The sequence below is a fragment of the Dendrobates tinctorius genome, unplaced genomic scaffold, assembly GCF_039654945.1.
Source record: "Dendrobates tinctorius isolate UK_male_01 unplaced genomic scaffold, ASM3965494v1 ptg000126l, whole genome shotgun sequence".
Lineage (NCBI taxonomy): Eukaryota > Metazoa > Chordata > Amphibia > Anura > Dendrobatidae > Dendrobates > Dendrobates tinctorius.
The window spans coordinates 7340722-7354106 of NW_027361794.1; the positions used below are offsets into that span (position 1 = coordinate 7340722).

The window sequence follows — 13385 nt, forward strand, 5'->3', positions numbered from 1 at the left end:
CTAGTATTAGCTATCCCTCCTAGCTTTGTGTCATCAGCAAATTTAATCAGTTTACCCTCAATTCCTTCATCTAAATCGTTGATAAAGATGTTGAACAATACAGGGCCATTGTGAAGCCATTTATGACGACTCCTTCGGTCCGATCACTAAGCCAGTTATGAATCCACCTAACAGTTGCCTTGTCCATTCCATACTTAGTCATTTTTTCAATAAGGATTGTATGAGAGACTTTGTCAAATGCTTTGCTGAAGTCAAGATATAGTATATCTACAGCATTTCCTTGATCCACCCAATCAGTAATACCATCATAGAAGGAAATTAAATTAGTCTGACATGACTTATTAGTTACAAACCCATGCTGACTCTGTTTAATCACTTCATTCTTATCCAGGTACTGACATACATGTTGTTTAATAATTTGTTCAAAGATCTTTCCTGGTATAGAAGTCAGACTCACCGGCCTATAGTTGCCTGGGTCCACCTTCTTCCCCTTTTTGAAGATAGGAACAACATTTGCTCTTCTCCAGTCTTCTGGGACTTCTGTTCTCCAAGAATTTTCAAAGATTATGGAGAGGGGTTCAAAAATTCTTCTGCTATCTCCTTCAGTACTCTGGGGTGTAATTCATCTGGACCTGGAGACTTGAATTCATTTAGGTTAACTAAGTGTTTCCTCACTAACTTTCTGTTTATAGATATCCTGGATTCTTATATTCCCTTAATAGGACAGTAAAGAACAGTTGATGTTACATTTCCTTTTTGAGAGAAAACAGATGCAAAATAGGAATTTAAAAGTTTGGCCTTCTCAACATCCTGTCTTACCATTTCATCATTTTCATCCTGTAAAAATCCTATAGCATCTTTGACTTTTCTTTTTCTTTTGACATATCCCCAAAATCCTTTATTATTGCTTTTGACGTCTCTTGCAAGCCTCAATTCATTGTCAGCTTTATTAATCTGATTTGTGCCCTGCAGGTTCTGCAGACAGCATTATATTCTTCTTTAGATATGCCTCCCTCTTTCGATTTTATAAACATTTCTTTCTTCCTTTTTAGCATGTGCTTAAGTTCTGTGTTCATCCATCCTGGTTTCCTTAAATGCTTCCTATTCTTCCCTCTTTTCGGAATTGTTAACAATTGTGCTTTGAGAATTTCATTTTTCAAGATTTCTCTTCCGTCCTGGACATTTTTGTCTTTAAGGATATCCAGCCATTGGATCCCTCCAATTCTCTTTCTGAGTCCCTTAAAATCTGCCTTTCTGAAATCTAACCTTGATGTTTGAGTCTTCACAGGTCTTCCTCCTCTAGTTATCCAAAATTCTAAAATAGCATGGTCGCTACCTCCTAGGGTCCCAGCCACTTTTACCTCCTCAACCATTTCCTCCCTGTTTATAAGGATTAGATCCAAGGTAGCAGTTCCCCTTGTTTTCTCCCCTACCTTTTGGAAGATAAAGTTGTCAGCAAGAGCGGATAAGAATTTCCTTGACCTGTTAGTTTTGCCTGAGAGAGATTCCCAACAAATGTCTGGATAGTTGAAATCTCCCATTACAACTATGTCATATTTTTTGGAGAACTTGGCCATTTGATGCACAAAGAGTTCATCCATATCTTCAGCTTGCACAGGCGGCCTGTAGTAAATGCCTACAATGGTGTCCTTTCCATTGTTCTGTCCTTGTATTCTTACCCAAACGGTTTCCACAGAACTCCCAGTCTCTGAAGCTTCAATCTCTGTGCAGATATACGCGTTTCTAACATACAATGCGACACCTCCTCCTCGTTTATCAAGTCTGTTTCTTGCAAATAAGCTGTATCCTTCTAGTCTTGTATTCCAATCATGTGTATCGTCCCACCAAGTTTCAGTGATTCCAATGACATCATATTTCTTTTCCTGCGTTAGTAGTTCCAATTCTCCTTGTTTGTTGCCCATGCTTTGTGCATTAGTATAGAAACATTTTAGTTTGTGATTGGTTTCTCTTTCTCCAATATTTTTAGTATTTAGATTTGTTCTTTCCTCCCATTTCTAATAGCAGAGTTCTCAATAGCATTTGTCAGGTCTATGGCTTTTTCTGGCCTTTTGCTTCCCTTCCCACATTGTTCTAGTTTAAAGCTCTCCTTACAAGTGTAGCAAGGCGACTTCCAAATACATGTTTTCCAGTCTTCGTAAGGTGCACCCCATATCTAGCAAGTAGTCCATCGTATAGGTAATTCACTCCGTGATCCAGAAATCCAAATCCTTGCTGATGGCACCATCAACGTAGCCAGTTGTTCACCTGCAGAATCTTATTCCACCTCCTTGTTCCATGGCCATCCACTGGGAGGATGGAAGAGAAGACCACCTGCGCTCCCAGTTCCTTCACTTTCTTACCTAAGTTTTCAAAGTCTCTGCAGATGGTTTCCAGGTCGTTTCTTGCCGTGTCATTTGTCCCCACATGTATTAGCAGGAATGAGTAGTCATCTGTAGGTCTGAAGAGTCCTGATATCCTGTCAGACACATCTTTAATTTTTGCACCTGGAAGACAGCACATTTCTCTTGAAGTTATATCCGGTCTGCAGATAGCGGCCTCTGTTCCTCTCAACAGGGAATCCCCCATGACCACCACTCTCCGTTTCTTCTTCACAACATTTTTCTTTCTCCATCCAGGAGTATTCTGAAGGCGTACAAGGTTGCTGTTTGTGGGCAAAGTCTTATCCTGATGTATTTCTTCATCGTTTTCCTGCGTGAGAGCCTGGTACTGGTTCCTGAGCAGTATGGGTGCTGACTGCCTCCCGATCCTCCTGCTTCTCTGGGTCACATGTTTCCATTCCTCTGTTTCTTCAGGTGCACTTCGAATTACTTCTCTTTCTGTAACATGAAGAGATAATTCTGCTCTGTCTATGAACTCTTCACCTTCCTTAATGATCTTCAACGTAGCTAACCTCTCTTCGAGATTTTGCAACTTTTCCTCCAACAGGGACACAAGCTTGCATTTGTGGCATGTGAAGTTTGGCTTTTCCACAGGTAAATCTGTGAACATGTAGCAAGAAATGCAGCTCACCAAATGGCTCCTGGCCTCTTCCATATTGAGATTTCAAAGCGATGAAAAATGAGCCAAAATTCGCCGCGCGGTTTACCGATTTCCTCTTTTCAGCTGCAACAGCCAAAATCCAGTGATCGTTGAGCTCGCGGAGACTCTTCACTTATCCCAGAAGGCACTGGGAATCTGCAAATGATCTCCTCAGGACTCTTCCCCTGGTTTACCGATTTCCTCTTTTCAGCTGCAATGGCCAAAATCCAGTGATCGTTGAGCTCGCGGAGACTCTTCACTTATCCCAGAAGGCACTGGGAATATGCAAATGATCTCCTCAGGACTCTTCCCCTAGTTTGAATAGTTCAACCTCCCCTCCACCACCCTGCACAAGTTGCCAGATTTTCCTGTGACTCTGGTTCGTCACACCCCTCCGCTTTACACCATGAAGCAAGATGTAATTAATAGGAAAAAAATGTTTTTCCTTTTTTCTGTTGTCTAAACCTTGGATGCGTCTTATGGTTAGGTGTGTTTTATAGTTTGAAAAATACAATATATTAGAATTAAAAATGCACTGCTCAAAAAAATAAAGGGAACACTTAAATAACACATCCTAGATCTGAATGAATGAAATATTCTCATTGAATACTTTGTTCTGTACAAAGTTGAATGTGCTGACAACAAAATCACACAAAATTCATCAATAGTTATCAAATTTATTAACCAATGGAGGCCTGGATTTGGAGTCACACACAAAATTAAAGTGGAATCTAATGTCTTTAAAACAAGTCAAAATGAGGCTCAGTAGTGTGTGTGGCATCCATATGCCTGTATGACCTCCCTGTGCCTGTCTTACCTCCCTACAACGCCTGGGCATGCTCCTGAGGAGGTGGCTGATGATCTCCTGAGGGATCTCCTCCCAGACCTGGACTAAAGCATCCTCCAACTCCTGGACAGTCTGTGGTGCACTGCAACATGATGTTGGTGGATGGAGCGAGACATGATGTCCCAGATGTCACGTCTGTAACGTGATCAGTGTGAACCTGCTGTCATCTGTGAAGAGCACAGATTTGCCAATCCTGGTGTTCTGTGGCAAATGCCAAGCGTCCTGCACAGTGTTGGGCTGTGAGCACAACCCCCATCTGTGGACGTCGGGCCCTCAGACCATCCTCATGGAGTCAGTTTCTAACCATTTGTGCAGACACATGCACATTTGTGGCCTGCTGGAGGTCATTTTGCAGGGCTCCGGCAGTGCTCCTGTTCCTCCTTGCACAAAGGCAGAGGTAGCAGTCCTGCTGCTGGGTTGTTACCCTTCTACGGCCCCCTCCACATCGCCTTGTGTACTGGCCTGTCTCCTGGTAGCGCCTCCAGCCTCTGTACACTACGCTGACAGACACAGCAAACCTCCTTGCCACAGCTTGCATTGATGTGCAATCCTGGATGAGCTGCACTACCTGAGCCACTTGTGTGGGTTGTAAAGTCTGTCTCATGCTACCACGAGTGTGAAAGCACAACCAACATTCAGAAGTGACCAAAACATCACCCAGAAAGCATTGGTACTGAGATGTGGTCTGTAGTCCCCACCTGCAGAACCACTCCTTTAGTGAGTGTGTCTTGATAATTGCCAATAATTTCCATCTGTTGTCTATTCCATTTGCACAACAGCATGTGAAATTGATTGTCAATCTGTGTTGCTTCCTAAGTGGTTTCGCAGAAGTTTTATTTTACTTGGAGTTATATTCTGTTGTTTAAGTGTTCCCTTTATTTTTTTGAGCATTGTATATAAAGATAGTAATGTCTTTATTCTAAAAAAGTAATATTCAATATGCAGTCAATATTTCACATTGTTATTCAGCGGATGCAATAAGTATTTAAGACATCACCTGTTTTCTAAGTAAGTATATTTCTAAACATGCTATTAACATGAAATACTCACCAGAAAGCCACACAAGAAACATCTTATGATGGGAAAACCAGTGAACTGTCTCAAGACCTTTACAAGCTTATTGTTGCAAAACATACTGATCACATTGGTTACAGAAGAATTTCTAAACTACTGAGAACATGTGTGGAGACCAAAAGGCACTGCATATCATCCCAAAAACCCCATACAGTGAAGTTTGGAGGTGGGAACATCATGGTGTGGGGCAAGGGCTGGTTGGCAAACTTTAGCCGGGGGGGAGCAAGCACACAACAGTGGCCCATTTTTAACCTTCCTATCTCAGGATGCTGCATAAAAAAGCCACCAAGCTTACTAAATAGATACGGGAACAAAACCAAGCTTTCTACATAGTTATGCAAGAAAAACAGTTTAATACATAGCTATGGGAACAGAACTAAGCTTAGGACATGTACAATGAAGGAAATAATTATTTGATCCCTTGCTGATTTTGTAAGTTTGCCCACTGATAAAGACATGAACAGTCTATAATTTTAAGGGTAGATTAATTTTAACATTGAGAGAAAGAATATAAAAAATAAAATGCAGAAAATCACATTGTATATATTATATAAATTTATTTGCATTTTGCAGTGAGAAATAAGTATTTGATCCCTCTGGCAAAGAAGACTTAATGCTTGGTGGCAAAACCCTTGTTGGCAAGCACAGCAGTCAGACGGTTTTTGTAGTTGATGATGAGTTTTACGCACATGTCAGGAGGAATTTTGGTCCACTCCTCTTTGCAGATCATCTTTAAATCATTAATATTTTGAGCATGTCGCTTGGCAACTCGGAGATTCAAATCCCTCCATAAGTTTTCTGTGGTATTAAGGTCTGGAGACTGGCTAGGCCACACCATGATCTTAATGTGCTTCTTTTTGAGCCACTCCTTTGTTGCCTTGGCCTTGTTTTGGGTCATTGTCTTGCTGGAAGAAACAGCCATGTCCCATTTTTAATGTCCTGGCATAGGGAAGGAGGTCGTCACTCAGGATTTTACGGTACAAGGCTTCATTGATGTGAAGTAGTCCTGTGCCCTTAGCAGAGAAACACCCCAAAACATAATGTTTCCACCTCCATGTTTGACAGTGGGGATGGTGTTCTGTCATGTCAGCGGCGGTGACCACCGCCGTTCCAGCGGCGGGGTCCGCTGCCATCTCTACTCACCAGCCCATGTCTCGCCGCGCTGTGCCTGCCTCCTCCTTGCTCCCGTCCTGCCGGAGCGTGGCTGTCCTGCGCAGGTGCCCTAGGCCACGGGCGCACGCTCTGCAGGTTTCTTAACCCTGCAGCGCCCGCCCAGTGGCCCTGGCCGCCCAATCATCCAGCAGCATATGGTATATCAGGCGTCTCCAAGATGGTGGAGACGCCTGATTATCGTGTGCTGTTCCTTGTGGTATTCTGGCTGAGTTGTAGGGGGCTTCCCTACAACTTCCTTTTGTTCCCTGTGCTCCTCACTCAGTTCTGTATTCCGTACTCCGTCTTGTACTCCGTTTTCCGTCCTGTACTCCGTGCTCAGTCCTGTACTCCATACTCCGTCCTGTACTCCTCACTCAGTCCTGTATTCCGTACTCCGTCCTGTAATCCGTTCTCCGTACTCAGTCCTGTATTCCGTACTCCATCCTGAACTCCTCACTCAGTCCTGTACTCCATGCTCAGTCCTGTACTCCGTACTCTGTCCTGTACTCCGTACTCAGTCCTGTACTCTGCCGTGTGTTCCTGACCCGTCCTGTATCTTCGGTTCATCTTGTGCTCTGGTTCCGTCAGTTGCTCTCTAGTCCCTTGAGCCGCCCCTCTTGGTTCTAGCTGTCGTGGTATCTGTCTTCCGAGGGTCTGCCTCTAACGGTCCCTGTATAGGGGTCGGCTCCACCTGGCGCGCTCGCCCACGCGGCTCAGGTCCGTACACTTTCCCGGGCTGTGAGGCTGGTTTCACATTAGTGTTTGATCGCGCAGCGCATCATGCGCTATCAGGCGCACGCGCAATGTTCCTCTATCTTTAACATGGTGATCGTAGGGTCTTGCGAATGTACGCGCTCATCAGCATTTAGCGTGTGCTGCGCATTTTACAGGTGTGTGCCCAGACGCACCAAACGCTACATGTTGCATTTTTTGTTCCGCCTACATACTTAAAAAAAATCACGAGCGCACTTGTGCGCCCAAAAATAGCATTAGTCTATGTGATCGCTGATGGGCGCTTGGCACCGCGCACGTCAGTGCCTTGTGTGCGCACGCGCTTTGAGTAAACAATGTCTAGACACTTGTCTAAAACTCCCCCTAAACAAGCAACATTGTTTGGGAGGAGTGTAGATAAAAGAAGGTGTCTTCAGGGACAATTACTCTACAGACAGCCTTGCAGAGAGCAGACAAGAGCCTAGAAGAGCCTTTACAAGTGTGGATTCAAGCTTCAGGAGCCAAAATGTGAGTATTCTTCAACATAATGTCTGTGTGTCCTGTACAATTTTATAATGTACTAATGTTTATTTTGCTTTCATTTCAGCATGTCTTCTTCTGGATCACTGTATTCGCCATCTCAGCAAGAACTGGCCCAAGCTGATCGTGAGGTGAGGATGTTGCTGCCTTTGGGTAAGTACAGCTGCCTCTAGAAATGTGTTTTAATTTTTTATTTCTTTACATCGGACACGGGCAGTGAAGATGGAGTGCGGGAGCGGTCTGAGCGGGAGCAGCGTAGTCAAGTTGTGGCGAGGAGACGCAATGTGATTATATAATGTGCCTTTTTTTTCTGTCTTTATTTTCATCTTTTATCTTGCTTCTTCTCTGTTTCTTTTTCTATCTTTTTCATTCTCCAAAATTACAAACATTATAATGTATTTCTCTTTTTCTAGGTTCCACAACGGGATGACGAAGAAGTCTACATCGACAACGAGCACCTGATCCGCCTCGTTGAGGAGCGTATCCCGTTGTGGGACAGCTGTGACCAGCAGTACAAAGACACAGTGGTGACCCGGCAGCTCTGGAATGAGGTGGCCGCAGCGATGATGGATGGCTGGGACAGCGCCTCTGCAGCTTCCAAAAGGGCATTCAGTAAGTATAAAGATGCTCTGTTATACTGCATTGATTTTTTTTGTCCTGATGGTGCTGGTGTTTTTTTGGCAAGATATATTCTTGCCTTAAAAACACCAATGCCATGTGGCACACTGTGATTGATTTTGGTCTTCAATTGCCGCATTGATTGATGGTCCTGATGGTGCTGGTGTTTTTTTGGCAAGATATATTCTTGCATTGAAAACACCAATGCCATGTGGCACACTGTGATTGATTTTGGTCTTCAACTGCCGCATTGATTGATGGTCCTGATGGTGCTGGTGTTTTTTTGGCAAGATATATTCTTGCATTAAAAACACCAATGCCTTGTGGAAAACTGTGATTGATTTTGGTCTTCAACTGCTGCATTGATTTATGGTCCTGATGGTGCTGGTGTTTTTTTGGCAAGATATATTCTTGCCTTAAAAACACCAATGCCATGTGGCACACTGTGATTGATTTTAGTCTTCAACTGCTGCATTGATTTATGGTCCTGATGGTGCTGGTGTTTTTTTGGCAAGATATATTCTTGCATTAAAAACACCAATGCCATGTGGCACACTGTGATTGATTTTGGTCTTCAACTGCTGCATTGATTTATGGTCCTGATGGTGCTGGTGTTTTTTTGGCAAGATATATTGTAGTGAAAAGTTCAATCTGTTGTGTGTGCTGATAATTAAGTTGCCTTACGTGCATTTTATAATTTTTTTTTTATTTTTTTTTCCCAACAGTGAACAAAATACGCACCCTTGGCGCTCGATGAAGGACCGCTTCAACACTGATGTTCGTGCTGAGGGACAGGTTCGAAGTGGTTCAGCGGCAAGGCGCAGAAGAAAGTACTGCTACTATCGAGAGTTGGCTTTCCTGAGACCGGTCCTTGCCAGCAGAGCGTAAGTATTTTTGTTTGTTTGTTTTGTTATTACTATGTGCTTTTCTATTCCACAGCTGATGCTTCTTGTTAATGCATGATACTGATGTTTTCCCTTTCTTTCCACGGCACTTGGAGCAGCACCCTGCAACCTGTCCCGGGAGCGGTTCTTCATCGACCTCGGACCCGTCCAAGCCATCCGACAGCCAGGAAGCATCTTGCAGGTCAGCAACACAGACAGCTGGTGACCAGGAAGCTGGTCCATCAGGTGTTCCCCTGTCCCAGGTCTCTGTCACTGGTTATGCGGGCACTACCCGCCAGCGGCAGAGGGCCTCGGACAGGCCTGTCATGCCCGAGTTCATGCTCTTGAGCGAGGCCTTTAAGGGCAGCCTCAAGGCGCTGTCCGCCAGAATGGAAAGCGGTTTTTCCCTGATGGAACGTGGTTTTAACCACATGGAACACCGCTTCCACTCTGTCGACCAGCGCCTTGACCGTCTGGAGGCCGACCTCAACAGACCAGTGCACCATTTTTTCAGTAAAATTGAACAGGGCATGGCGGAACACCTTAGTCCTGAGCAACAGCTGAGTGTGTTACAGGCCTGCAACACTGCTTACTTGCAGGCTATGCAGCAGAATCGGTATGTGCAGCAGTCAGTGGTGTCATTTCCAACAGTTCCACCGCTGACTCGCTTTACCACACTACCGACTTCTGCTGCATACCACTGCACGGCCACCTGCATTCCCAGCGAAGCCGGACACCACTACACCACCCCAAGTCTGAGTGTTGCTGGACACTCCTCCGCCACCACCACTATGTCAAGCGCTGCTCCTGTATGGAGCACCACCACCGCCAAAGCACCACCAGCTTGGAGCCAAACCACCACAGAACCTGCTTGGGCCACTGACACCACCAGTCAACACCAAAGGAGCACCGCCAGCACTCCTCAGGAACAGAGCACCGCCAGCACTCCTCAGCAACAGAGTACCGCCAGCACTCCTCAGCAACAGAGTACCGCCAGCACTCCTCAGCAACAGAGCACCGCCAGCACTCCTAAGCAACAGAGCACCGCCAGCACTCCTAAGCAACAGAGCACCGCCAGCACTCATCAGCAAAAGAGCACCGCCAGCACTCCTCATCTAAGGAGCACCGGCAGCACTCCGCATCAAAGGAGCACCACCACCACTCCTCATCAAAGGAGCACCACCACCAATTCTCCTCCTCGGAGTCCCCAAAGAACTTTGCCTGAGATCCCAGACAGGCAGCCTCCTGCTCGGAGCACCGACCCAACTTTCTCCCCTTCTAGGAGCACCGCCACTGCCACTTCCAGCAGCACCGCCACCGCCACCACAGAGCAGCAAAGTGGGGATCCGCATTCCCTTTTTAACAGGGCAACACCACAGTCTACTGTCAACAGGCGGTCAACAAAAGTAAGGCGTTCACAGGCTGCCAGTCGGTCCGGGCAGGATATTCCTGCGCCAAAGAAAAAGAAAATTTTGTTCATCCATCCACCCTCTCCTCCTAATGTCTCTCAACATGCCTCGTTGTCCATTCTAGAGCTCCCTTCCCCCAGTACTTTCGTCGCCCCTTCTCCTAGAACCCCTTCCTCAACCGCAAGTCGTTCCTCGTCTCTCCACACACCCAAAGTATCCCAAACTTCCCCCAAAGGTCATTCCTAATAAAATATTTTTTTTTGTTTGTTTGTTACAAAATAAATGTGCACTTGTGCTTTCACAAAATCTGGATTGGCTACTGTGTCTATCGCCAACTACACATACTGCGCCGTACACTTAGCGTTTTTGCCACCAGATATCTCCATTACTGAGACATGTTTCTTGTGTCAGTCTTGGAGATATGTGTTGTCAACGCAACAAATCTACATGACTTGTCTTTTCCACAGCAATCTCTACATTCTTGTAATATTGCACGGTTCCCCAACTCCAGTCCTCATGGGCCACCAACAGATCATGTTGTATGGAATCCTCTTTTTATTTCATTACAACTTGATCTGTTGGTGGACCTTGAGGACTGAAGTTGGGGAACCTTGAGTATTAGTGAATTCATGATGCACAAAACACAGCATCATAAATTCACTGATACACCGGGCTACTTGCTAATGGTATTGGGAGTGTAAAAACAGAGAATGCACTTAGTACAGGTATCAAAACAGTTTTTTTTATTAACATACCAACAACATGCAATAAAATTTTTTTACAACATTTGCTCTTGCCATTCCACCCGTCCTACATCTGAGTTGAAGTAGGCCGCAAATGGTCCCTCATTTGGCCAACTTCAACGGATGACCTGAGAGGGTGCTGTGTAAATTCTGGCAAAGGATTAGGACCAACATCATCAAGATCAAAGTTCAGGTGCTCTCGAGAAATTACAAAATTATGTAGAACAACACAGGCCTTGACCACCTCATCCACTGTTTCCAGTTTAAGATTTATAGCTGTGCCAAGAATGCGCCATCTCGATACAAGTATACCAAAAGCATACTCTACTGTTCTCCTGGCCCTGGTCAGCCTGTAATTAAAAATTCTTTTTTGTAGGTCCAAGTCCCGGCTGGAGTAGGGTTTGAGGAGGTTTTGGCACATCTGGAACGCTTCATCACCAACCATTACAAATTGCTGTGGCGGACCTTCAGTGTTGGGAAGTTGTTGCCATACAACCTCCTGCCCATGTCCGATGTCTTAAAAGCCTGGGAGTCATTCCCATGGCCAAATGCTCCAATGTCCACTGCAATAAACTTACAGTCTGCATCTGCAATGGCCATCAGTACAGTAGAAAAGTACTTTTTGTAGTTATAGAACTCAGAGCCAGTTCTTTTGGGTTTGATAATCCGGATGTGTTTCCCATCCACCGCTCCTAAACAGTTTGGGAAATTGCAGACAGTCCAGAATCTTTCGGTGATTTCCAACTGCAGTGGGCATGGGCATGAATGTGGGACAAAGAACGTTCCAGAGAGCCCAGCAGGTCTCTGCTACAATTCCAGACAACGTGGAGATTCCAATCCGGTACTGGAAGTGCAGTGACGAGAGGGTCTCTCCAGTAGCCAGGAATCTGTGACACAAAGAAAACAATAATTAATATTTGTGTATACGTAATTTTTTTATACACGTTTAATTAAACCCCCCCCCCAAAAAAAAAATTCTGCAGCCTTTGGTTCAATACATGCCATGAAAAAATTACCACAGCTTTTATTAGTTAACGACATGGCAGAAGTGTAATTCTGCAAGATTTGGAAGAGTACATGTCACAACCAAGAAAAATCAGCAGCCATTGGTTTATGAAAACTACATACCGTAATGTGACCAGGAGGCGTTCCTCAGGAGTGATCGCACGCCGGAGCTGTGTGTCCTGTCTCCGGATGACTTCTTTTACCCGACCAAGCAAATAGTGAAAGGTTTCTTTGGTCATCCAGGTATAATCCGTAAATTTCTCCAGGTTTGCCTGTAGCTCACTGTAGAGAGTGTGGTACGCTCCCAGAGTTCAATAATGGGATGAATCCACAAACGCCGCCGCTGCCGTCTTCGCTGCCTCTCTCTCTCCCTCTGTTCATGGCAAGCAACGGCATAAGCCTGAGCCGTCCTCATGTCCAGATCCAAGTCAAAGCTCTTCCAGCACAGATCCATGTCTCTCAAGTCAAATGCAAGCAAATGTGAAGAATTCAGCTTTAAACGGGCTATATAAAGAATTTCAATACGCCGATTGGTGGAGTTTGTTGCAAGAATTTTTCAAGGATTTTTTCTCTAGTTTATTGCGCATAAAAAATGCAAACACATGAAAAACGCTGCGATTTTTGGTCGTTATGCGCACAATAATGATGCAAAATAACACAGCGTTTACAAGCGTTTGTATGCGCTTTTCACACGCGTTTCATGTGCGCTCCAAACACAGCGCAAAAAACCGCTAGTGTGAAACTAGCCTGACATTGTGAAATTTGTGACATGTGGTTATAGTCACGGTTCGGCTCCATAAACATCGTACACACACGGCTCAGCTCAGTACACTTCATACACACACGGCTCAGCTCAGTACCGTCGCAGACACATGGCTCCGCCCCTTCCATGTCGTACACACACGGTTCCCCTCCGATCACACGCAGCCTGCTCTACACACGTCACACACAGCTCCACTCTGTATACAGGGCTACCCTCCATCAATACACAGCTCCGCTACACGCACACACTGCTTCGTACAAACAGCTCCATACAAACACACAGCTCATCTCCGTACACCTTGTACACAAGCGACTTCGCACACCTCGTACACACACGGCACTACTACATCCACACTGTAAACCCCTCCTGACCCCACACATAAACTTCCCCTCATCCAGCACCATGACAACCAGCACAGCAGAGTCCTGCATACACTGAGGCCCCTGATCATGTGACCCCTGACTCCTCCCCTCCTGTGACCTCATCACAGGTCCTGTGCGCACAGAGCAGCCATATATGTGGAGTGCGGCTCTGCGGGTGGAGGTCAGTGCTGGAGGCTCCATTATTCTCTATGTGGAGTGCGGCTCTGCGGGTGGAGGT

The 13385-nt window shown here is 45.4% G+C and overlaps 1 protein-coding gene and 1 long non-coding RNA gene across 5 annotated transcripts in view; one reads left to right on the forward strand and one right to left on the reverse strand.

Moving 5' to 3' along the window:
• The window catches only part of LOC141047234 (uncharacterized), a 659661-nt gene that overhangs the window by 604310 nt on the left and 41966 nt on the right, over positions 1-13385 (forward strand). The gene's annotated exons all lie outside the window — the stretch shown is intronic.
• On the reverse strand, positions 10995-13223 carry LOC141047272 (uncharacterized). Its single transcript, XR_012219765.1, has 2 exons — positions 12146-13223; positions 10995-11904 (listed from the first exon to the last, which is right to left on the reverse strand). It is a non-coding gene; the product is annotated as an uncharacterized lncRNA (long non-coding RNA).